The 27,223-nt window shown below is 39.8% G+C and overlaps 1 long non-coding RNA gene across 1 annotated transcript; it reads left to right on the top strand.

The window, feature by feature from the left end:
• On the top strand, positions 1-26,563 carry LOC115566836 (uncharacterized). The gene is made up of 3 exons (XR_003981083.1): positions 1-84; positions 8,260-8,383; positions 26,516-26,563. It is a non-coding gene; the product is annotated as an uncharacterized LOC115566836 (long non-coding RNA).
• Positions 26,564-27,223: the final 660 nt, after the last annotated feature.

Raw genomic sequence — 27,223 nt, 5'->3', positions numbered from 1 at the left:
GTTATGTCTACAGGCACCGGAAGGGGGAGCGGCCAGAGAGGGGACGTTTGTCCCAGCATCTTTGTTGATATTTCCCCTTTTCAGGTATGAAATGATTATTTATGCTCTTGAATTTTAAAATATATCTGCAAAGTTGTTTTGTGTGTATTTTACGAAAATGCTGACTGAATGTTGAGTGTTTTTAAGCGTCTTTTTTGATGTTTGGATTCCTCAATGGCATGCTGGTAAGCAGCTAGCTTACCTCTTGGACAGATGCAGTAAGTTTCTAGAGCAGTGTTTTTCAAATGCTATACATAAAGCAGAATATATTAGGCTTTCCAAGTACCACCATTGTGACTGACATTAAAATGTAGTAGTGTAGGCCTGCTACATTAAGCTTACCATTGTGCTGTGTTGCTGCTAACATTAGCATAGCTGTGGATGCTTCGGCCACCAGTAGCCACAATTGTGCTCTGTATACTATTGTCAACTCCATTTTCAACAAGGCTGCCTGGCAGTAGTCTCATCTTGATCTGCACTTGTCTTTGAATGTTCCCTTTTGTAGCCACACTTGTAGTGCTTGTGAACCTTTCATTGTACCCCTGTTTACTGGCCTACCAGCCATTACAGTTTAAGTTTAGCTCAACCTAATCATGGATGGCATATGCTCATGTGACTACTAGCCAGCTGAAACACAAATATTTAAATAAAGATCAGATTTATTGTCAATTCCAATACAGTTTGAATATTCAGATTCCAAATTCTGCACTTTGCTGATAGTATCATGCGATATATTTTTAACTTGATACATTTCTTCATAAAACACTTCTGGGATTCCTCCACGTTGAAAGAGCTTGCATACCACCAGTGCTACGAGTACCACAGTTTAAGAATAGCTTCCCTAGATTCTTGTCATCACTGTGAAACCTGGGCTATGCATATTATCTATGTTTATACTACAGTCTGGAGTCGACATGCAGGAAGGATTCTACACATGACTTATTTTGTGGCTTGTTTTAGCGTAGTGGCCATTTGGACAAGTCACAACAAATTTATTGTATGCATATGTCCCGATGGAGCTTCTTCATACGCCCTCTGATGTTGTCATTTTTGTCACGTGAACGCTTGTTGACCCTAGCGGATGCAGAAAGCCTAATTCCAGGTTCCAAGTTACATAGCCTTGCCAATGCAAGGAAAGTACATATTTAGATCTTCCAGCCAGTCCTCATCAGAAAAGCGATCCATATTGATCCACTATGAAAGCAGCTCGCTCCAACCCAGATTTACATTTCTTGTTAGGCAGCATCTGTGGCTGTAATAAATATTACAGCTACAAAGAAGAAAGTGAGTAGAATGAAGGGCAAAAAAGACTTTCAAGACAGTGAGTTATATTAATTTACTAATGTAGTGAAGTCACATTACGTGCGTTTGTAACTCTACCGTATGTTACAGAAGTAACAGAGTGATTCAAACACAAACCGTGATGCTTTTCAAAACCTAACCAAGATGTTTTAGTGTCTCAAACTAACCAAACTGTGACTGTATGATGAAGGCCCGGTACACCTGTCACTGGTACACTGCAACAGTCAAGTTGTTTTCGGTACGGTGATATATGTCGTTTTGAGAAAGCCTAAAATTGATCTATTGAGTTGATTTGATATGAAAATGTGTTGTGATCTCCTAATCTAACTCTTAGCAAGACTACTACTATTTCTACTCAATATGTATCCCAATATTAGGCTGTCACGGTGCCATGTATGAAATGCACTTAATAGCGTCTCTCTACCGTAGCGGACAGCGGCCTTTACACTTTGCCTCTCATCCACCCATTCACACAGCCACTCACACTCTTAATGGAAGAGTTGCCATGCAAGATACTGGCCTGCCCATCGGGAGCAATTTGAGGTTCAGAGTCTTTCCAACATGTCCTTGAGAAAGCGCTATCTTGTTCAAGGACACTTGAGCCCCTCTCTCCTTCTATACTGGACTCTCTCAGAGTTATATACGTCACCACTCATTCAAAAGCAGCGACACAGGCAATGTAATCAGCCTATCAAAAGAGAGCTTTGGCTCAATTACATGACATAGTAGAAGACCAACACAAACATTGTAGAAACAGATCAGCCAAATGTCAAGTAGACAAGGCTAGACAGAGGAGAAGAAAGTGAATCGGGGGGGAAACAGAGAGTGAATTCTTTTCCTGACAAGCAGATTGAAAAGATGAAGACAAAAATAAAATTACCTCCCTTTGATAGGAACAAGTGGTCAGGGAATGGTGGAATGGAAGAAGCGTGGGGGGAATGTGAGAATGAATTCGCAGTCAGATTGGTGAAAGGTTGATGTCACATTTCTTGTGTCGAACGTTCTTGGTAAGTTTTTTTGGAAAACGTCCTTCCATGTCTCCACATCTGTCAACACTGCAACAAATGTGGCCTCTTTTTCTCTCTTTCTCCCTCTTGGACTCTCATGTCATGTCCTTTTCTGTAAGGCAGATAATGTTTAGTCTAATTGACCATCTATGGTGATGACAAAGATATCAAAGCATTGGGATTTAGATTTCACGCTCTCTCTTCCTGTTGGACTTTTCTGTCTCTTTCCCTCGGCCGTTTCCTCATCTTCTCCGGGGCATCCAGTTCAAATCTCTATGGTGGTGGTGACAACCCAGAGGTTAGAGATTATGACTGCAGGGTAGACAGTTCAAATCCTCAGAGGGAAATATGAGAGTAGAATGTGAACGAGTACGAAGAAGAGTCCTCTCTCCTCTCACTGCAATATTGCTGCAAAGGAAATTACATCCAGTTAAGTCAATGGAGCTGCACAGTATATGGTAATATCGTCTCTAAAACACAGTAGACTTTGTTGAAATATTACAGCGACTTACATTGTTATAATGAGCAATCAGCTGGCATTTCATTGGACATTTAACGTTTATTTTACTATGGAAAGTTTAGTTAATCTGAAGGTGCAATATGTGGGAATTTTAGTTCAAAATACAAACACGCAACACAAAAATCAACTAAAATAATCCACAGAATATGAAAAATAACATTTTTGATGTCATATCAAAGGTGTCTATGTACTGTGTTGAAGACATATTTGCTGAAGTTAGCATGCTAACCAGCTAGCCTGGACCTGAAAACCTTCTTCCTCCCAGTGGAGTGAAGCTCCTGTGCTTGCGGTGTAAATGCCAACATTCCCCCTGGTTGTCTGGCTAGCTGCAAGGCTAACAGAGTCAACAAGCCAAGAGTAGCTACATGTCACAAAAAAGGAATACGGCTTGCAGCAGTTAGCAGTTACTCTGCTGATATGCTACCAGTGTGTTGGGATGAATTAAAAGTGTCCACTTCTTTTGTACTGTGCCTTTTAGGCATAATTTAAAGATGTTTGGTATTTGACTATACAATATATTTTTGTACAAGGCTGATTAGAAACAAAATAGTATATGATATATACAAAATAGTTTATATATACAGCCAATTTGTGGTAGGGAATGTCACGTGCTGTAAAGAAAAAAAGATAAACATGTTAAGGATGTATAGGGCATCTAAAACTGCTCATTTGCATGATGTGTGGTTCAAAAAGGATTTTTATGATGTAAAGGTTGTCTTATTGTTATGTCCTTGAACTTAACTGCTCCTAACATAACTTGGGATCTGGATCTGTTATACTGCTCATACAGGTACATACACAAAAAACAAAACAAAAAAAAACAGCAAAGTAATCATATTTTTGTTTTTTGGCACAAGTGCTTTGGTATGGCAGGGTGAAAAAACTGATTTATTAAATATCTTCTCATACTTTATAGATACATGTTTGTGTTGTCAGCTGGTACAAAGTGGAATATGTCATACAGGATTTTTTGGTGTTGCAGTACTAGCTGCGAGCAAATGGAGGAGCTCTAGTGATGTTCTTTTGACCACATGGGAAGACCACTGGGAGGACCACAAGACAAACACTGTGTCTGTGTGTTTGTGTGGGTGCGTATGTGTATCTGTGTGTGTGTGTGTGTGAACATCTACATCTGCATGGATCTGTGTTAGCCGCCCTACAGTAGGTGTACACTGTATGTGTTACTACTGCATGTACACTATGTCTGAACACACAGCTGCACAACAATACATCTGCATTTGTTTTTGTTTGTCTCAGCATGAGGCCCAGTTGTGGTAAACTGTGTATGTTTATGCATATCTCTTTACAGTTTGTGCATGTTCCTTCATGTATTTTGTGTATGTGTTTGTGAGACACTGAATTGTGATTCATTAGCTAAAACAATATGACAGAATTTGGTTGTCTTGCCGGTTTTGCCGGTTTTCACTTAAAGTTGTGTGTGATTGGCTGCAATTTATTTGAATTGTACAATTTTAACATTTTGTCACAAGCATGTCTCTTAAGAGCAAGAAAAAATCTATTATGGGTAACAAAGACATACATACCCATAAGCAGCAATGATATCAAATAACCATGGCACAGGCTGCTGCATTAAGAAAGATAGGAAGACACATAATCAATGACAATAGTACAATATTTGAAATTCTGTGAAATATGGAGAACCGTTATAGGTGAACAAGTATGTGAACGTAAATTACTTTTTTTCAAGACCCCCTATATATTGAATTTGTCAGAAATCGGTATCAATCTACAATGGACAGAGAGGTAATTTGGTTTATGTTTATGCTTATTTAAGGATCCCCATTACCAGAGGGTTACTTTTAAAATGTATTCTGATACAGCATTGAAAATATGTAACCTGATTACATTCCATTACTTTGATATTACCCCAAGACAAAACATATGCAAATAAAGACTAAAGAACAGAATTATCAATAGAATGACTTTTATTGAATCTTAATAACAGATGTATTCGTTTTCACTTAAGACCAGTGAGGTGTTTTGAGAGACTTGTCCAGTGTTGTCATGTGTGTGCATGTGTATGGCTACAGACTAGTATACCATCCTTGGAAAAAAAAAATATATCCCTGTTAGTATTCCCCTTTTTTTAAATAAATGTATGTATGTAACCTAATTAATATTTTTTTCCACTACATGTATTCCGTTACTCCCCAAGTCTGCTCTTTGTGCTTCTAGTTTTCCTGGCGTCCGGAACATCAAGATACAGTACAGACATGCAATAAAGGAGTAAACATTTAAAACGAGAAAACATTTAAACAAGCTGTGCAGACACACAAACGAGAGAAGTTAAGGTGGGGATCATGGTGGAGCACAAGCAGTACAATTATGCATAGCATGAAAAAACACTATATAAACACAATAAAAAACACTTAACATGTTGTATAAGGATATCGTGTGGTATGGTAAGGTTTTTATGGATACGATACATTACTTTTGAAGTTATACAAGAATGTTTTAATTAAGTTCGGCTGTTGTGTGTCTTTAGTTTAAAAGTATCTGGTTGATGAAGCAGATAAATTAAGAAGTTATTGTCCTTGAATTTAGAAGAAACCAACCTTTGGATAGATGGCGAGATATCACAAGACTGCCAGAATTAGCTAACCTGTAGTAAAGGACCATTCACTCTTGCCGATCTTAGACTTTTGGACAGCTTCTCCTTTAACATGTATTAAATTGGTGTCTGCTTTTACCGAGCAGAAGTCATTCTTTAAATCTCAGAATGACTCCCGAAAAAGAGCAGAGAAGTGCAGCTCAAGTAATCTGTGGTATGCATAATTGACAACAGAAGAAATACATTGCACTTGTGAAAGAATTAAATGAAGTAGACAAAAACTGAAAACAGACGCCAGTTTAATAGAGACATACTGCAAAGAAAAGTAAAGGCGTGAAGGTCAATGTTCATTTGACTCTGGTGACTTCGGGCGCCGTGTTCTTTTACTTGTAATTACGAGAACGGAAAAGATTATTCTCGCAAAAACCTCTCAAGAGTTCTGTAAAGGAAAAACAAAACGAGGGGGATTCTGTGTCACTTTTGAAGAGTAAATGTAATTTTCCACTGCGTCTGCATACTGTACAATGACATTCAGCAGGAGACAGATTATCAAGCAGAAACATCCTTTCTCTACATCTAAAGCCCGGCTGTCTTGCAGCCTCGTACATGGTGTTAAAACTGTCCCGGCACAATGCTTGACATTGGTCTTGCAGCAAAGAAAACAATGGCCCTACACGCTCCTATCAAACTCTTACTTAAATCCCCCCTTTTACCCCGCTTTCATTCTGTGTCATTCCGCCTTGTATCTGGCCAGGACTTACAAGTCTCCGGCTGTGACATAAGGGATTCCATGTTGTCCACTCCTAACAGATTACACAAGGACGCAAGACAAAAGAACAGCAACGCGGCCCGTGCATTTATTTACGTAAGGGGAGAGAGGGAAGGGAGTCGACAGGGCAGTAGGAGAGGGAGAGAAGGGAGGGGTAAAGAGGAAGAAAAAGAAAGAAACAATTACTTATGGATATGGATATTTATGGACTCAAAAGAGAAAAAAATACCAAAAGAAAAAGGAGGAAAAGAGGGGAGAAAAAGGGGGAAGCATTTCTTTTTACTCTCCCCGGTTATCGCTGGTCCAGGCTGGCATCTTTATTCTACCAGGAGAAAATGCTAATCATCAATCTCAGGCTGCATGCTACGTCTCTGTTTAATAGCTGATAGGGAGTCTCCACAGGCTGCTTTGCTGCTTTGTTTAAAATGACATATAATGGGACTGAGCCTTATCAGTGTCTCAATGCATTCTCTTTCTCTCTCCCAGACTCCCTCTTTCCTTCCTTCTCTATCTCTCTCTCTCTCTCTCTCTGGGATTGTGGTCCAGTGTAAAGGAATAAGGAAACGCAAGCCACGATTGATTTGGAGCCAGGGATAACTTAATCCATCAATTTAACATGAAATGAATATGCAAAAGTGAGGTGGGGGGGTGGCTGGTAGCGAGGGGAGGCTACAGCCAACCTCGTCAACAATGACAAAAAAGGGAAGACGAATGAATGAAAGGGACAGAGAGAGAGGGAGAGGGAGAGGGAGAGAGAGAGAGACATAACGGATGGGGACGGGTTTGATATTATTAGTTACCACAACCGAAAAAACCATATTCTCATCATCAGGGCGAACGTTTTGGTTTCTCGCCATTTCAAAATGACAAATAAGATGTAGTGGGGGCCAAATCACAATCTCAATTCATTGTCGCACACACAAATAAATCTGCCCACAGAAATACATCACAGCTGGAGCATAATTTAAGATTAATCTGCAGAGCTGTAAAAGAAACACACACAATGCCTTGTATGTGTGTAGGACTACTTCAGATTCAGGTCCAGGCTGCGAGATAGACTGTTGAAAGATTGTGGTTTTGACAGTAGCAGATGAAGTATTCAGATCCATTACTTTGTTAAACGTACTAATATGACACTGTCAAAACACGTTGAGTTTAAAGTCCAGCATTCAAAACTTATGTGAACTACTTGAGTACAAACTTGATTCATTGTGGAGACAATTGTCCCGCCAATGTTTTAATAGCATATCTGATGTTTTATATTTTCATTACTGCTGCATAATGTTACACTGTATGCTGTAGAGTGGTTTAATCGACAGCAATACATCATGTGATTTAAGATCAACACATGTCTCTGTTTTCAGCCAATCCAAGAGGGTTTTGGAATTGTTGAGTTAGCTGATAAAGTAGGAGAATTTTCTGAATCCACAAAGGAACAAAATGACCAAATTTGAAGTGGTTTAATATAAAGGAAGGGTTTTTTACAGTTGTGTGAAATGGAAATACTCCAGTCACTAACATTGAAAACAAGACAAGATGGAATAAGTTGATAAGTTGAAATAAATTTTTGGTGATTAAAGCAGCATTATTTAGAAATGTGTGCAACACCACTGTGGTAAAGACAAGTCTGTAACAATTAGTTGGATCTAATGTAGATGTTAACTTCAAACAAATCTCATGACTTCATAACAATGTAATGTCCTAAAAAACTTGTATGTTGATTTAAATATGTATGTAACTCTGTGATCCGAACCTCTCACCGAGGTTACATAGTGCGGAATCAAGTCATAGAGACAGAGACACCATTCACCGTATTACAAGACACAGTACTATCAACATGGTTTTGAAGATTTTGCTTTAACTGAAACCACGATCTTTCCCTCATCTTTACTAAATGACATCGGTACCACTCACGGTTGTCAACCACTACTTGCCCCATGAACCATCTTTTATATGTCAGTCCTTGTTTGTTGTTGTTCACGTGCACAAGGACGCAGGAAATGATGGTGATACATGTTCTTTGTTGCCACACTATCCTGCTCATCTACAGGTGGTGTTATTTTGTGGAGAAACACATCAGTGTGCCAGCATAAAGCAGGAAAGAAGACAGAGAAAGAAGAGGAATTGCATTCAACACAATTGTTTAACCTTGAGGATACCCACAATGCATTTTGGTGAGTAACACTGAATATAACCTTTACCTTTCTTGTTTGCATGGACAAACCAAAGCAATTGTAAACATTAAAACTTACAGGATGCAGGATCATATCCCAGGCTCCACAGTCCTTTTATGCCACACCATTCTACTTTTTATCCACTTTTTTTTCCCTCCGTCTTGCTTTCTGTCAATTTCATACCACCTTTGGTTGACGGTTGTAAATGGTCAATGCTTTCCCTGTGAACTCACAGAAGTGTCTCCACTTCTTTTCCATCCTGAACTGAATGAAGGTCTCAATACCACAAATATCAGTGTCATATCTGTATCTGTTCAGCCATGGAGGCTCAGTAGTACTAGCTTGCAGTGAAACTTATTTTATACTGTTTGTATACTGTGAAGCTGTGAGCTGCATCACCTCCTGTGGAGATGAAGACCAACCTGACAGCAGGTTGTAGAATCAGCTTTATAAGAGCTTTCGTTGTATCAGTTAGTGATGGATAAACGTTAAACAAACATTCATTTATATAAATAACAGCATCCTTGACATAATCAACTATTTCTGGCAACCATGTTTTTCTTTTCACCTGTTACCCATATTTCTGTTTGTTGTTTGGCCTCAAGTCTATAATAAAGCGTAAAAATGTAGTTATTTTATTGCCTTTTTGATGCTCTATTGACACCTTGGCAGATGTTATAATCTAATTATCTTATTTACCTTCCGGGGATATAAGAAAAAAAGCAACCGCCAGGCTGGTCTTAACTGTCCTGAAAAAGTCAATGAACATCGGAGCAGGCTGTTGTTGCCTCTGTGTTTTCATTGAATTAACTGAATCTGTTTGTTTTCGCTGGCCTGAGAGCAGCCTCATTCTTGTGAGTCTTCATTTAAGGGCAGTTTCTTTATCGACTCTCCTTTACTTCAAGTTCCTCGCAGACAAAGGTGTATTTAAGTTCCCAAATGATAAATTAGTTTTAAACGAATCGAGCTCAATACATAATATAACAAATATTTTAGTACCCTTACATTTTTGCTGCAGGGGTTTTTTAAAAAAGTTTGCAAACTTAAGTGTTGACCCCGCCTAAGTAATGACTGCAAATCAAAATCAAATAATCTAGCTCTATATTTCCATTTCCTCACCGTCATGCACTTACAGGTTGCCACTGTTTATGGTGGTTTCGGGTCAGCTGCTTGTCTGTCACATGATCAGGAGGGAAGAAAAACATTAACATTGAACATGGGCTGGAGCAGATGAAAGCTCTTGGCCTGACTGTCAGAGCTCTGAGGTGATGAGAGATGTCATTACTTATTCATGAGTCCTAAATGCAGAGCAGAGGAGATGGGCATGGCTGACCCTGAATCATAGGGGGTGGGTTACGTGTCTGTGTATATATGTGTGTGTGTGTGTGTGTGTGTGTGTGTGTGTGTGTGTGTGTGTGTGTGTGTGTGTGTGTGTGTGGGGGGGGGGGGGGGTATTAGATGGAAGCAGAGTGATTGAATCAAACTCAGTGCGCCAGCTGTGACGTTGACTTTATCTACAGGACCATCTAAGATAAACAAAGAGCATATATTCAATCTTTATTCATAAAACACGTTCTTTGGTCATGCCCAAACACTTCAGGTTTTTTGACAGAGAGGTAAGAGAGCAGGCGAGGAAAGTTTGGAATGTATGTTTGCTTCTGGGGTTCTTTAGGGATATACTTAAGTTTGATTAGTGATCTGGATACATAAGTATACAGTGGTGAACTTGGTAACCTTTAAAAACAACACATAAAAAATATAAAGATAAGGGGAGCAGTGTTATACTGTGTGGGGCACCACGTACAAAAAGTTGTGTTGCATTTGTTGTGAAAACGTTTTAGAAGAAAATTTAAGATTTAAGATTAAAATTACATTATTATGTGACTCAGATTTAAAGTATAACTACCATACGACACAAAATACACAGGTAACAATTAACTCATTACCCCTTTAGATGCACACAGAGGCAAACTCCTTTTCTAGCATGTAGAAAAGTATACATGGAATCTGTCCTCATATCTAAACAGAGAAAAGGTAATTTTCCTATTATTCCCAGAATAACATGATGTGATGTATGTATGTTCATAGGTGTCAGGGACAATATAGACATGTACCCACTACTTTTTTTATTTGGCCCATTTATCACTTTATAAAAGCATCATTTGTTAAAATTCTGAATATTCTGATAAGTAGCTTACACCATGAAATGTTAAATAACAAAAAAGACTGACTGACATGCACCGGTACTTCCTGCAGTAGATAGTAATATTGACATGTTTGATTGACATGGGGTTGAAGTTGAGGATGTGATGCATATGGATGACTGTTGTGGGTCAACGTTATGCTGAATACTTTTGGATTTTTTTTTTTCCTAAAGTAATTCTTAGTACTTGGACTCATACTGATCGTCCTATTAAATTGCATTTGTTGAGGACTATTTAACAATGTTTTTTCATCAGAGCCCTTATGTCCCCAACACTTTTCAAGTAGTTCTTAACTTTTTGTAACAGTTGCAGTTGGGTTAGTTTTAGACACCAAAATTAGATATGTCATGTTTCGTTGTGTTTTGTTAATGTTATGTTAATTTTATGTTGTGTTATGTTCATTTTAATTTTATGTTATTCTGTGTTGTGTTGTGTTATGCTGTGTTTTGTTAACTAGTGCAGTGCCCGTAAGAAAAATTTATTCCTATAAAAAAAGTGGGAGGTTAAGTAGCTTTTTCATGGATGGCCAAATGAGGCTGTGTTTGAAGGTGGGATGTCAGGGATATTGAGGTTTGTTGTGAAATCCGATATTCCAGGGTATAATTGGCCGTTTTTGACTATTTTTGATTTTGCCATTATATTTCACCTTAAAAACTATTTACTTGGTGTCATTATTTTCAGTACAACCTCACATGTGTGACTGTACAGTTATTTTTTTATTTTGACATACTGTATTAACACAATGGACCTAAAATCACAAAAAAACCATAAAATCCGAGTAGAAAAAGTTTGATTTTTTTACTGTGAAAACCACAAATATGTTTAACAAACCATTTTTTTTTTTTACTTATAATGCAAATATAAATTGTTGTTTGTTAAATTTGTGCATACATTTTAAAAATTTACAAAGTTATATGTAACTATTTACATTTAAATGCAGGCAATGCTCAGGTCTGCCTGAGCTCCTTCCAGCTGAATTAAGAGCTGCACTGCCTGCTCCACATTCAGCTTCTCCTCATTGTTCTGACAAAAAACCGACTCCACTACACACTAAACACACTACACCAAACACTACATAACACACTAACTATACACTCCAAACATACTAAATGTCACAAATCTCTCAACTCTCAATATCGCTGTCTATACACCGACCGTCGTTGCCTGTCAATCATCCGCCTACGTTCCTCCCACAACTTCCTGTTCCTCAACAACCAAACTTGCTGCTTGGACACTTTCGTGACAAAAGCCCGTTTTTACAGTATCTTTCTGTGCCAGACACAAAGCAAACGTGATGGCAATGTTCGCGAAAAAGCGTGGCGGACATTATTTACCCTAAGTCCGGTTTTGGACGTGCCAAAAATCCCGGTCCAGCTCGCGCCGCTGCAGATATAAATCTGCTTGTTTCTTAAGGTGGGGGGTCGCGGTGGGCTCTGCAGTGATTGGCTCTGGTGCGCACGTGACTGTGGTGGCTCAGTGGACAATGCTCACGAATTTGTAAAGCATTTATGAAATAATTTATTAACGGTGTCATTGCAGTCCAAACAAATGCGAAGTCGCACACCCTTGAAACACGCAGCAGCCATGTTGTAAGTCTCAGGTCAGTCTGATCCTGATCCGCAGAGATATTTGATAAACACACACACACACAGACAGATTCCTTGCTTTTATAGAGAGATGTTATGCAATGTTGTGTTGTTAGGTTTATGTTATGTTAATGTTAATTTTATTTAATGCTATGTTGTGTTCTGTTAATGTTATTCCATGCTGTGTAACCACTGCTATAATTCATTTTGTAAAACTAAAAATAAGTGGTTTCTTCAAGTCAAATTGAAATGACTTTTGGTCAGACAGTCCAATTACAAAAATGGAGCAACTGTACATCAACACACAACATAGTACCCTACTGCTTAATTTTGCTTGTTTTTGTATCAAATGGAAGAAACCCTATGCTTTGACTGAAACTGTTTTTCATTCTCTTCACCCAGTGAACACGAGGAGACACCTGTTCATGTCTTCTCCAGACACTGTTTGAACTCCTCACTCCTCCTCCCTCCTGTGCTGAGTTAGGTTACACTGGAATGCTTTGGACAGGACATTCTGAGTGAACAGCATCTTTTATAATCCATATCCAGTTATCCAGTCACTCAATTTCCTGCTGAATGCAGCTCTTGTGTGATCAGAGACCTGTACACAGCTGAGGGTGCTACTGTTTCAAAGCAGCTGGAAATGACCTGTCATCAGACGGGGGGAGGGGGGAGAGAAAGATAATGGATGGGTATTATGACTGAAATCTAAGAAACATCACACACACTTAGCACATGTGTGTGCACATTCTGTTTTTTGATTGTGATAGCTGATGAACAGAGTTTGGTAACTCAAGCAAGACAGTTGGGCTGGTACAATCTCCCTTTGTTAAGACACACCACAAGACAAACTGACAAATTGAACTCTGCATAATATCCAAGAATAATCACTCTGCATGTTACTTCTGCTCTCATACCCAGTCATTTGGGAGTGCTGTGAGCAGTTGGGCTAATTTGCTACCGCTGGCCGTGGATAAAAAAATGTCGACTTAGTCCCTGGCTGGTAGCTAGACAGATGATAGCAGGTAAAAAGAACTGTGTGGCCCCATGTTCCCAACCTGATTTACAAACTCCGTGCTCTGTTTTCTATCTCCCAGACTCCCAAGCAAACGGGCCAAGAGGTTACACCACAGGAAATGAACTCAATATCACGTAACCATTTCTATTTGATAGAGATGCATGTAAAATATGCACGGCTGGGCCAACCCCCGCCACAATATTATTGACTATTCATTTTTCCCTGCTTGTCATTGATGTATGTGCACATGCACCAGTGTGGGCAAAGGAATACGTAATGCATATGTAACCTATAGCATATACACTCCTTTTTAAATATACATTGGCCAAGAGGTAAAAAAGCTGCCCCAGTGATTTTACCACAGTCCTTATCTGCATTTGCAGGTTGCCCAGATCCATCAATGTTTATGAAGCCAAGGCCAGTGTAATTCTAGCACATTTATCCAGCTGGAACACACACGTGCGTGTAGACATGCGCATGGAAACATACAGACACAAGCACACACACTTAGAGAGGACTTTTCCATTAAGCCATGAATATCTCTGGCATGGCCAGTATGTTTTATTTCCTCTTCTTAATATCCAACCCAGACAAAAATCTTGAATTATTTTCAGAGAAAAAAAATTCCCAAATATTTTATGGAAGATAAGGTGCAGATATGGCCGAGGGAGGCTCGCCGGCTGGGCGTCACTGGAAGATAACTAGGTTTTATTAATGACCTGACAGTGGAACAGGCTAAAGTAATTAGGCTCTTCCCTCTCTTCTTCTCTTCTGCCCTCCTTGCTTCTTTCCGCCTCGATAGATGGGTGAGCAAATTTTGGCGATAGTTTGATAACCAAAGGGACACCGGCATCCTGCGGACAACGCAACGCACACACACATTCACGCACACACACAAGCAGCACAATGAATGAGTGCAGGAAAAAAAAGAGGGATGCCATTGATGTTATCGAAGTTCATTCGATTTGCTACGGAGAAGGCAAGGCGCCTATCGGTTACACTCACCTGTGAATGGTTAATTGTCCAGCGCATGCATATGGGCGAGTCATTAATAACGTTTGAGTAATGGTTTAATTCTCTGTTACTCTCTCTTTCTCTCTTTGCCTCTTCCCCATGTCCCCATTCTAAAATAGATGAAACAACATTACTGATGTTTTCATATTGTATGTATATGCCTGAACTGGTAAGAATGAGGCTTACGCTCACAACAACCTTTACTTGTAACATGTAACTTCTCAGTTCACTCATACAAAGCCATGTCCTCCTACGTCGTTTATGTTTGCATACAATTTTATAAAGACAAAAGAAAAAAGTAAAGTAATACTGTACATTCTTTACTGCAAAAGCAATGCAGGCTCATGTATTTTAGTCACTATTAATCTGTGCATAACTCAGACACTGTCTACATCAGTAGAGTGTTTGCTCATTATCAATCCAACTGATTTGCCATCATGCATTGTCAAATCTTTTTGCAACCCAGTTTCTAGAATAAAAGAACATTTCTGCAAACCTTTGATATGATGAAACTTTAAATTTCTTATGTTGCAATTTTGTGTTCCTTTAGGATACATTTTCTGTTTAATGTAACAATGCTGCGCTTATGGTCTGGTTAGGCTTAGGCACAAAAGCTACTTGGTAAGGAGTTAAAATGGTGCTGAAACACCACATTTGGTCACCACAAACACAGCTAGAGATGTCCCAACTTTCCTTCAAAAATATCTGTTTTTATGCCAACACAAAGGTAGCTGAAAATTTTACTGAGGTCTGCTTGGAATTATCCAGTGGTGTCATTACATTACAGTGTTGAAATGCAGGCTCAAGCTGTGGTCACTGGCTTAATGGCCAACCCCTCCATATTCAAAATCAACCAAAAGAAAATCAGACATAGTTTTGACGGTACAGTACAGGACAGTGAACAGCTGTAAAAGCAGCCTATAATATTAGTCAGTATCATCATTCACACTGTTGCGTTCATTTGTGACTACTGTGAACAGACAGTGGAGAGACACCCAATCTCTGTTGGTACCTTGTTCTCTGCTGAAATAGAATTTCCACAAACAGAAAAGAAGGACAACTTTTTGTCACAAGAGAGGCCACTTCAGTTAACAAATAAACCTTTAGAAAACACTGGCAGTTGACATATTCTGCAATCTGGTGTGAAAATGATATTACTAGTAACACTGTAAAATTTGACGTCATCTGTCTTGGCTGTTTGCGACGACAACCACCTATGACAAAATCACTGGCTGCAGAAAATCATAAAACATGTAGCGCGCGGTGTGATGCATTGCAGCGGTTGTGGAACACACTCTCAGCTGTGCTAATGAAAAAAATAGCATATGATAAAATCGCCAGACAAAGAATATGTCATATAATTATCTCCTGAAGACACACCACCCCTGTGGGGCTGCTCCCCCTTTTAAAGCCCCATTTGTCTTTTGATCCATTAGTAGAAAACATCTGCACTATCCGTCTATCTCTCACAGCAGCTGTAGGACGGAGAAGGAAGAGTCTGTGATACATTGAGACAGCCAGTTGGTCTGTTAAGTGTTTAAACTTGATGCTATCCATCCCCCGGGTGCTGGAGCGGACCCTCAGATGGGGAAGGTGTGTGTGTGTGTGTGTGTGTGTGAGAGAGAGAGACAGAGAAAGAGTGTACAATTGTGCTGTAAACTCTGTGTGTTATCTGATAATGACCACGACTATGTTTTTGAATATATACGTGTCTCTGTGCATGTGTATTTGTGTGTGGTCAGATTTCGTGTGCATGAGTGCATGGATATGTGTGGGTGTCAGACAAGGCAATCAGGCAGACAGACAGAGAGCAGCAGTGAGTCATTCCAGATAGATCTAGTGTCCTCTTATCACAAAGGAGAGGATAGGGAGATTATCTCCAAATCAAAGGTTGCCTATCTAAACTGGTACCTCACTGAGCTGGATGGACAGGCCTGTCTCCGCTACACTACTGTCTCTCGTTTCATTCGCTCTATCACTTCCGCGACGCCCAATTTTCTCTCTCTTTCGTGCTCACTGTGTCTGTCTCCTTGTCTCTTTACCTTTCCTGCTCTATTATTTTTTTCTCTCCTTTTCTCCCTCTTCTCTGAATCTTTTCAACACTGCTCTCGTCCAGAAGCCTGAGGTATGTGGGATGAGCCGCAGTTCAGTTGTCTCCCCACTCAGTGGGCTGTTTCCTCCCCTGAAGGATCTTTGTAAATGTGTCAGGTTCAAACTTGTTCCACCGGACAGTTGGTGGAAAGTTGGAATTAGGTCTGAGTAAGTCTGTGTGTTTTGATGGCTAGAGGTCATTAATTTCACAAACATCCAAAATGTGGAGCACTGAAACTACCAAAATGTGAAGTAAATGTGATAATTTTTGTCTCTGTATTTAGTTACCTTTCGTATTAATTTCCCTATTGGCTTTCCTATTTAGTCTTTCATGTTATTTAGTCATTTATTTATTTTAAAATGCATTTATTTCTGTATTCCTTCCCTTTTGCAAGAATATTGCATAAATAAATGCATAAATAAAACCATACATAACTAAATACATTTTACGATTAATACATTGATATATAGAATGGTGAAAAAAAATGGGTTAATAAATGATTAAATAAAAAGGGAACATAATACAAAGGTAAATAAATACCGATTAAAACTGGAACAAATAATTTCATTTTATGTCACATTTAATAAGTCATTGAATGCCTCCATTTATTCATTCATTTATTTTTGTATATATAATACCATTATTTATTTGTTTGTTTATTTTGACAGTTTCAGTACTCCGTAGGCAGAAGCACTTTAATTTACATTTAATCAGTGGAAAGAGTCAAGGAAACAGAAAAACTTACAAATATGATATATTGCTTTTCCACAGGGTACATGACTTGTTTACAGGTAAAAAAGAAGAGCTTAATTGACTTTTGGTGTATCGTTTCCCTTCCTCTCTGAGTCATCACCTATAATGAGTGAACAAAGTCATGGCAGATTCAGAAGTTTGTTCCAAAAAAAGTTTTTCATTTTGGCACTGACACCATTAAATGATCAGAAATTGAGCGTTATTGGGATTTGCCCAACAGCCTGTGTTCTTGTTAATACTTGTGTGATTACATTGCAGTGTGTGTTTTTGTACACAGTTGTTGTTGTTGTTGTTATGCATTTATATGTGTGCAAAGGCCAAGCAAGGGACTTCGCTCAGACCTATCAATCTGGTTGTCAGAAAACAGCTGGTGTGGTTCTTTATAGGCACAGTCAGTATGTACGCTTGTATTAATTTGTGCTATTTATCTCCTTGTAATTAACATAGTGTGTAATGGTGTGTGGCTGTCCAGTACGTCCATATAATCAGGTCAGTATAACATTTTCTTTGTATATGTGTGTGTGTGTGTGTGTGTGTGTGTGTGTGTTTGTCTGCATGTCAAATCTGCAAAACCATAATTGTCTGAATTTACAGCGTTAAGGTAACTAGACAGACGAGATGTTCTTCAGCCGGTACAATGATGGACCCCTTGATTTAAAATGTTGTACAGCAGTTTAGCTCCTGAGTGTTAGACAGACAAGATGTTGTACAGCTTTTTACAATGACAGATCTGCGGCCGGAGATGCACAACGAGTGTGTATGTGTGTGTGTGCCTGCGTGCGTGCGTGTGCATTCCTGAGTGTGATGGATCAGCCGCGGGTTGACGTGATGTCCAACAGGAGTGTAGTACAAGCTCCAAGAAACCATGTTGCTTCTGGTCAACATGCTCTGTGCATTTGCTCAGCTAACTAGATTTCCTCTGGTGGTAAGCAACCAGCACTCTCCACCTCTAGGCAGCTTTCTTTCCTTCCTTAAGTCTTTTATTTGAGCCTTTTCTTTTTAAAAACACAGAAATCTTACAACATTAGACAACAAAAGACGATTAAACTACCAGCTTTCGAATCAACTTCTCTCTGGCACACAGTCTAAATTAATACTTAGCATTTTCTACAAATATTGAATATTATAAGAATGTTTTAAATCGTCTGGGTTGTTTCATTTGAGCACCAAGCCCATGACACCACGTCACTTTCACTTGAATTTTATAACATTCCCATAAACACGCACAAACCTCTGCTGCCATATTTTATAGAGAAAGCGATACAATAATCACATTTTAGCATGCAAATGATATTTTTATGTGTTTTCTATGTGTTTCTTTGTGATTATTATGTGTGTGTGTGTATGTGTGTGTGTTTGTTTGTGGGGTAATTAGGGCAGAAAAAGTTGCTGGATGAAACATATTTATCCTGCGCTGACCTGCTACAGCTGCCTGCCATCGCAACTCAAATCCCCACAGAAAAGCTTGGCCTCTCTCTTCCTCCTCAATTTACTTTGCCTACAAGGGCTGGGGAGTCCCTGCAGAGCATCACAGCAAAGCAATACACACACACACACACACACACACACACACACACACACACACACACACACGGGCCATTATAAAATGGCAATTTATATTTCATATGTTCCTGTTTGAATCTGTTTGGGCCACACAGTTACAAATGGAGGCGACGTGGTTAAAGTATTTATGCTATGCAACCCAACAGTCTATCTATTAGTAATACGGGGGAGTGAAGGGAAACATATTCTTTGTCTTATATCCCATTTGTTGTCAGGATGGATTCACTCATTCAGCGAGATGCCATACGGGGATAACAAGGAGATCACAGGGGGCAGAGAGGAGAGTGTTTACAAGGGAGAACTTTACTTCTTTATGTGAGTGTGTGAGAGTTGGCCGGGTGGAGGAAGGGCTGAGGGGGAAATATATGTAATTGTTTTGTCGTAATCCCTATGTACAGTATGTTTCGGCATGTTGCCTTGTCTTTTATGTCCACCTTTCCAGCATCACAGCGCGGAAAGTATTGGTGCTATTAGTTAAGTATGGTGCACCGAATTATCTTTTATTCATATGTGTTTGTATATGTTCGTCATTACTTATTTAAGGCACGGTATTCATTGTTTTTTTGTACAAATACGGTTAATACATAAATAAAAGGCAGTTGAACTACTGCGACTGCTTTGAAAAGCACATAGATCAGGACGCACATGTGAAGTATGTGGAACCTGTGGCACACACTGCGGAGAAATGCATTATGCAGTCTGGAAATGTACAGTGCACGAAGCAGATTGCTCAGCATTAAAGTGAATCGAGTGCCAGGGGAGATCGTGTTCTACTATTGTTTAACAATATTCTTACAATAGATTAACCAACAGCAGTTTGATTGATATTGCCTTGAGTGGACAATAAAACAACCCCCCCCCCCCATAAATAAATAATAAACAAATAAATACACAAGAAATCAACCTTGAATTCTAAAAAAATATATATAAATACATATATATATATATATCTTATCACAAAGCAACCAAAGCACCAGCTGATTCTCCTGGAAAATAAGCACAAAAGACTTGATTCAAATGCAGATGCAAACTCTGCTGCAATAGCTTCAAATTATGTCCCTATTAAAAACAAAACAATAAAACAATAATAGTAATTCAGATCATTACAAAATCACATTAGAATTACAGATAAAACAAAATGGAGAAATCTGTTTTTACAAATGATGCCACCAAATACATTTACAGCAATTTTGTCAAAGTAGCCAGTGTTTTAAACACAAGTCAACAATGTACAGTGAATCCCAAACAACTCCAGTGTCACACCCAACAATGTAATAACACACCACTGACATGCCGTCCACACAGCCCCCAAATAATGACCGATTCACTCTTTGGTCACGCTTTATAAGAAGAACAATCCGTTTGACTTGTATTTGTAATTGTTCCTCCTGTTGAGATGCGGACTTACACTTGTGCCGTAGATATCCTGGTAGCATCAAATCTATTTGTTGAATCACTTTAGTAAACAGGCAGTGGGAATGTAACCGCAGTGGTAGTAGTCAGGCTAACATCATGTAAACAAGGGGAACCGGATGCTGCATTAGGCCAAATGACAGTGAAATCTAAGGCGTTGCAGGGCTGGTAGCGATATGCCAAGTAGCAGACAGCAAAACAAAAGGAGAGATGTTTACGATGGTGTGACAATGAGCCGATGCCGGGGAGAAAGGTAAGAATTAATAGTTACAAAGTGGAGTTGCTCGGGATTCATGTTTACCTCTGGTTAAATGCATATTAGATGACTTGCTTGAACTTAGAAAATAAAAAAAAACAAATAAAATTTCAAAGCCAGGCTGGGGTGCATGGGGGCATATTGTAATCACAACATGCCCGAACATAAGTTTAAAGTCTTTCAGAATTTATATAACATGGAAGCGACATTATTTTGCATGTAAGCGAGGAGGAGAATTTGCATGAGACATGAATTAGTTATGAGGGCACAACACAAGTTTTCAGTACTGCAGGCACCAATCAAAATTAATTATTTCTATTGTTAATTTTTTATTGTCTCAACACACGACGGAGAAAATGCATTAGTCACTTAGCATCCATTTAATTTTTTATGGCAAGCTGCTTGGGAGAAGAACAAAACATACTCACCAAAGAGAAAACAACAAAATGGAACCGCGTGATGCGAAGACATACAGATGTCACAGGGGGAGACAGTCGTGGCCTGCTGACATGTTGGTATAGAAGTGCTAGTGTCTTAAGCCCAGCTGAGTTTATTCATATCCATTTATTTTACTGAAGTGTATTAGAAAATGAACAACAACTTTGGGGCAAATTAAAGATTTTACAGTTGTGTTTTCTCTTTATTCTCTTTATTGCCTCTCAAAGTGGCTTTAGTGTGCAATGTTGGAGATGATAAGAACTCAAAGAAAAACATTTTGTAACATTATTTTTTTGTAGAAACACTACAGAAGTGTTCCTCAAATAATTCAAAATGTTAAAACACTGCCAAACATATGTCTCATTTGAGTAATATGTTCTTTCCTTGTTCAGCAGTATAATAACATGAGCGATATGGGCCTCACACCATTTGGTTTAAAGCCCTTTTTACGTCTCCAGACCTCCTTTAATCTTGCCCATAACATTACCATGCTAACTGTGTGTGACAGGCCCCATGCATATTAAAGACATCCGTTTTAGTGTCAAGCCATGATGATGATTTGTCTGAAAATATGCTCAATTAGCTATTAATCCTTTACCTCTGTGCAATTAGCATTCTTTATGGAGGATGGGGGAGCTGGGTGCCTGGTTATAACAGTTTGGTTCCAGAGGTACTAGAGGTTTTCAATCTGATCAATAATACAGGCCCTAATGAGGCGCAACCTGCCCCCCGACTGGGGAGATTTCATCCAAAATTCATTAATTTCCTGTTTTATTAATCTGGAACCACAAGCTGAGATGTTCAAAGCTGCAGGAAGGCCATAACCTGTGGTGCAAGGAAATAGGGCAAATAAGTGAGAGGGAGAGAGACAGAGGAATTATGTATGCATGTTTGCCAACACTTCATCAGGAGCCCCGACCATTGCTATCTTCAAAGTTATCCGGAAAGTCACTGAACTCTGGAAGGAGAAGTAATTATCCAAAGTGCCTTTCATCTGTATTTACACTGAAAGGTGCAGGTTGGAAATGTTTAACTACAGTATTTTTCAAAGTAGTTTAGCTGTGTCATTAGTGTGATAACAGTAAGGTTGGGTACTGTTCACAATTGAACCGATACTGGTACCAGCACCCATAACTCGAATTCTGTACCCAATGGTACCTTTAATTGGTGCTTTACCTTTTCTGCGATAAGTAAAATGCAATTTCATATGTAAAAATAGGTCACCAAATACGATGTAACACCTTACCAGCAACAATTCAAAAAGGAAGCACACTTTAGTTAACCTTGTCATCTGGACACAAGTAAAAAAAAACCTGTCAGAATATCAGCACAGTACTGGACTATATACACTGTGTTTATAGTATATACTGTTAAAAGGAATATGAATACCAAACAGAGGGCAGCAGATGCCATTGCAGCATCTAGTCTGCCTTATCAACAGAGGAAGAAGAAACATTGGCATGATCTCTCATGTTGTTTTTTTTTGCATATTGTAATATTTTATGTAAACTGTATGGAATTCATATACTGTCGGTTTCATACCTAGGTTTCTGACATAACAAACCATGTTCAATACAGTTTGTAGGGTAGTTAATAGCATGTTGGTAAGGAATTTCATATTTGTGTCAGTGTTGGCTAACACTAGCGAAGACGCTAGTCAACCAAGACAATGGATATAGCCCGATTATATCTAATAGCAACTTATTGAACAAGATGATTAACTACTTGAGGATGTTGATGATTGGGAAAAAATGATGATGTCGATGACGCTGAAGAGGCCTCATTCTAAGTTTTGTCATGAGAGTTAAACTTCTTTGTCGCTGGCTGCTGGTGCGCTAATGTTAGCTGTGGCTGCTGCGAGGCGTGTGGCGTTCAGGCTGTCCAACATGGCACACACTGAAGCTTTCAGATATTTTAGTTTGAGGTGTTTCCTCAGTCAGGTTAGAGGTGTTACTCCGGCCATCTTTGCATGTTGCTTTACAGATATTGCAGCAAGCGTTGATTGCGTTGAAATTTTGAAGAGTGTGACCACATGACGGCATGGTTTCGGCTCGCCACTCTGCGACAACAACGTTTGTCAAGCATAGTGTGTCAGAGCTGACTGTACCAAATCAAAGGCAGCCATTTTTTGTTTTATGAGATCACATAAGGGGCTCTATCTTAACGATCTGAAACGCAAGTATCAAACGCAAAACGCAAGTAGCTTTGTGGGCGGATCCCAGGCGCTGTTGCTATAATGCCGGCGGGATAAATGACTCTTGCGCCCGACGCAAATCTAAAATGGGTTGGTCTGAAGTAGCTACATTACTCATAGGTGTGGTCTAGGCGTAACATGCAATAAACCAATCAGAGTGTCATCTCACATTCCCTTTAAAAGCAGGCGCGCTTGTTCCATGATGGATTGCTATTATAATGGCGAATTTGCCAGGCGCACGCCAGGAGTGGTTCACAGCCGAGGGGACCGACGTTCTCGTCAGGGCAGTAAAAGACCGAGAAGTGGCATTGTATGGGGATCGGAGAAACCCATCCAAATTAGCTTTGGTTAAACGGGCATGGGAGGAAATTGCCACAATTGTTTCTAGCTGACATCCCCAGGACATTGCACCAGGCCTCGGGAGCAGTGCGCACGGGCCGAGCAGTGCGCAAGGGCCAGCTGAGGAGGGAGCAGCGCAAACACCAAGGTGCAGAGGATTCAGACCCACTACACGCCGTGGCAGCATTGTCAGACCGGACTGCACTGTCCGGGATGCGGCAAGGTATTAATGCCCGTCTTGACCGGGTGGCGATGTTGCTGCAGCGTCTCAGGCGCATCGCCTCAAGTCTCCAAACGCACCACCTGCTCCTGTTGTGCCCCTTCCTCCTCCTCCCCCAACTCCATCTCCGTCCACCCACTCCACTAGGAGCACATCGCGCATTGCCACTCCCGGACCCTCACGGCTACAGCGGGCGCGTCGCATATCAGAGGGAAAAATAATCAGTTCTTCTGTTTAAATCTTTTCAACTTTTTTTTGTATGGTTTGAAAAATGGAAACTGCTTCTTTGATGAGAGAAGCAAAGTGTATGCACGTTGAGCACACGCTACATTATAGCCAAGCATGTGCCCTTTAAATAGCATCTGAATAAGCGCCAATGACTTTAGACTAGGTTTTTCCTGGTCTATTGCGGAATTGTTTTCTGAAACAGCAAAATAGCACCAGTGAACGTTTGCGCCGGAACACGCCTCCTCTTTTCGCTGAACCGCCCCCCGGGAGCGCAAATTCATTCCCTAATTTAAGGACGTGCGTCTGTGGAGGGAAAATTACAATGTGCGTCGAATGCTAAGTAGGAATTATACAAGTGCCAGTGTACAAAGTCAATTGCGCTTAGTGCAAGATAGAGCCCAAGGTGTTTTGTCCATCCAAATGCACATTGAGTACACCGCAGTCTCATGACAACAGTCCATAGATTTGAACTTTCAAGATCCAGCATCCACCAAATGAAGGGTCCACATTTCATATACATTCATTCACTTCTTTTTTTTTCACTCGAGTGGAAACCATCCTACCTACACACACACACACACACACACACACACACACCCACACACACACACACACATTCATACACACTCACAGTTTTTATGTATATTTCCATTCATTTATCCAGCACCCTTCCAAGGTCACGGAGCGTCATGCTTTTAAACTGACAAGGCTTTCATAGAGGGAGGATGGGGGAGGTAGAAGGGAGTCAAGAGTCAAGGAAAGATGAAGACAGGGGGAAGGCAAACCTGGGGGTGAAAAGGAGGGAAAAGTAGAGAAGACATTATACCATGAGCGTAAAGAAAAAACAGGAGGCAAGAAAAGTTCGAGGAAAGTTTAAGGTGTTTCTTTCGATAACAAAATCCATCTCTCACAACACGATTGGTACGGGAAACTTGGTATAACACACGACTGTTTGCTGGTGGTGTAAAACAGCTTTTATGATCTGTTTTTGGTCTCTTTGCTCAAAGGTCAGTATTGGCATTGCAGAAGGTCAGTGGTTCAAAGTCACCCTATCCAAAGATGAGTTGTAAAATAACAGAAAATACATGCAAAAGGTATCGTTTGCTCCTTGCCGAGGATAGCTTGGTTTGGCCAAGGTTGCCTCAGCTCAGGCCAGTTAGCTCCAGCAAGCAACTGCTGGGGCTCCATGTAACTGGTAACTACTCACCAGTTGTAAAGTTTGCTCCTTGTCAAATATTTTTTTTTTTTGTTGGGGTAAAGTAAGATTTGGGTTTCTCTGTCAATATATTTGGGCTAATTTTGAAGGAAGATAGAGAAAAGCCAATTGGAGACGAAACAAAATAGGACCCATATAAAACTAATTGTTTACACGAGGATGGATTATGTTTAAGTTACTTGGAATAAAGTTTATTCACAGAAATCTGAGCCCTCATTTATCTCTTTGAAAATGTAATGCTCGTATGCTTATTCCAAGTTGTCCCGTATATTAAGCCCATGCGTTTGTATCTAGCGGGGGGTTCGGCCGTTCTGTGCTCTTTGAACACGTCGTTTTTAAGTACACCCTCCTTCATGCTCCTGGACCTCCCATGGCTGCCCTTGCCTCCATTTGCATTCATTTTCATGATTGCTCCATGCCTGTCTCTCCCTCCCCGCCTCGCCCTCCTATTACCTGCCTGTCCACTTGGCTTTGCGTCAGTCTACAGACAGAATCCACTATATTCGCCTCCTTTTCAAAACCACAGGCATGGTTGAGGGGAGCTGTAGTCGAAATCGTTCAAGTGTGCTCGTTCACTTTTTTTAGGGGCTTGTCATTTCACGATTCTACCTTTTCCGACGCTGCTGTCGGATAGAAGGGGATTAATAGGCATCACCTCACTGCGCTTCAGACCTGATTTTTTTCTTTGCCTTTGAAAATATTAATATCAATTCATTTTTTTTTTTTGCTGAATTTATGTATTTTGAAATGTCTTTCCTGGCTGAGAGCATATCAATGACATTTTACAATCAAGGCAATGAAAAGTGCTTTCTAAGACCTACACAGGTGAGATCCACAAATACATCTTCACAGGTGTCCTCTAAATCACGCTGACATTTAATAAAGCAGTGGTAATTTTTATTGAACTAAACTTTTAATTATGTAAATATAACATTTACAGGCTCAGACATTGGCCTTCCAATGTATATCAGACCTCAGCTAGACTATAGACACCATATTATGCTATAGACCAGAGTCATACACTGGACCCATAACATACTTAATAAACTGCAGAGTGGGAGCTTAAAACAATAAATGTTTGGAGTTTACCAGAATATTTCCTGACATAAAGCACAATTGAGATGGTTGACTTTGTTTTGGAAAAAAAAAATATGATTGAGTAAGGACTTGCCATACTCATCATATGAGCAACTATGGGACAGGGGTGCTTAACGTAAACGCTATGGTCAACATGCAGAGTATTGTAGAAATGTCAGCTTATAGGATAAAAAGTATTTTTGGTGCACAAGGTACAAGAGAGAAGAGTTTGGCGTTGTTTGTATTGGTGAGCAAGGTACGATGGTACAATGATTACAGGAAGCACTCCTCGTTTGTGATTAGACAGAACCCAAATCCCCGGCAACAGTTCAGAGTCATGTCCCATTTCTATTGTGCATTGCTTTCAGCCTCAGTCTGAACATTTAGAGCTTGCTTTTAGCATTCCACAGGACATTTTTAGTGATTAGTTCAGGTTTTTTAAGTGGGCTCTTTGAAATATTGAGCTTTTTGAAATGTTGTTGTGTTTTCTGACACGTTTTTTTTTGTGTTTTGACCCTCAGGGCCACCATATAAAAGTCAGACTTCCATTGTGTGGTCCACTGTGGTATGTACAGAAGCATGTATACATGTGTTTATTATAATATTTTCTAAGGTCCAACACTTGAAAAAAGCTGAAATGATATTCAATTAAGATAATAAAATCAGGTCTAGTTAGCAAGTTAGTCCTTACTAGAGTTTTAAATCTCAACAGTTTTCATTAAGATAGAAGTAGACACACACACACACACACACACACACACACACACACACACACACACACACACACACACACACACTGACTCACATGTCTCCCTGCATGTACAGTATCATGCCACTCTCATGTCAGGGAACTTATCAAGGTCTGGCCGTATTGTGAAGTGCCTTTGGTATGAAAAATAAAATCACTGTCATTATAATATTCATGAGCTTTCACGTCCCTCCCCTCCCCCTTTTTTCTCTTCTCTTCTCTTCTTCTCTCCTCTCCTCATTCCCTTTCCTCAAGTCCACCGCTCCCTGTCATGTCTCCTGAATGCCAGAGGTGACAGACGGAGAGTTTCTTGTCTGTTCTCCACAGCTCTTAAATGCAGAAAAGGTTAATTCCTCCTGTGCGTACAGACCTAATTTCAACCACCAGGGTTGTATCCATGCCCCCGTCTTTTAAAGACAATGTTTAAATTTTTAACACCTACATGTCCTAACCAATTTAATTCCAGCTGATCATTCTACAA

This window comes from Sparus aurata, chromosome 17 (assembly GCF_900880675.1).
Source record: "Sparus aurata chromosome 17, fSpaAur1.1, whole genome shotgun sequence".
Lineage (NCBI taxonomy): Eukaryota > Metazoa > Chordata > Actinopteri > Spariformes > Sparidae > Sparus > Sparus aurata.
Note: the sequence above shows the minus strand (reverse complement) of the source record. Positions and strands in the feature narration are given on the sequence as shown.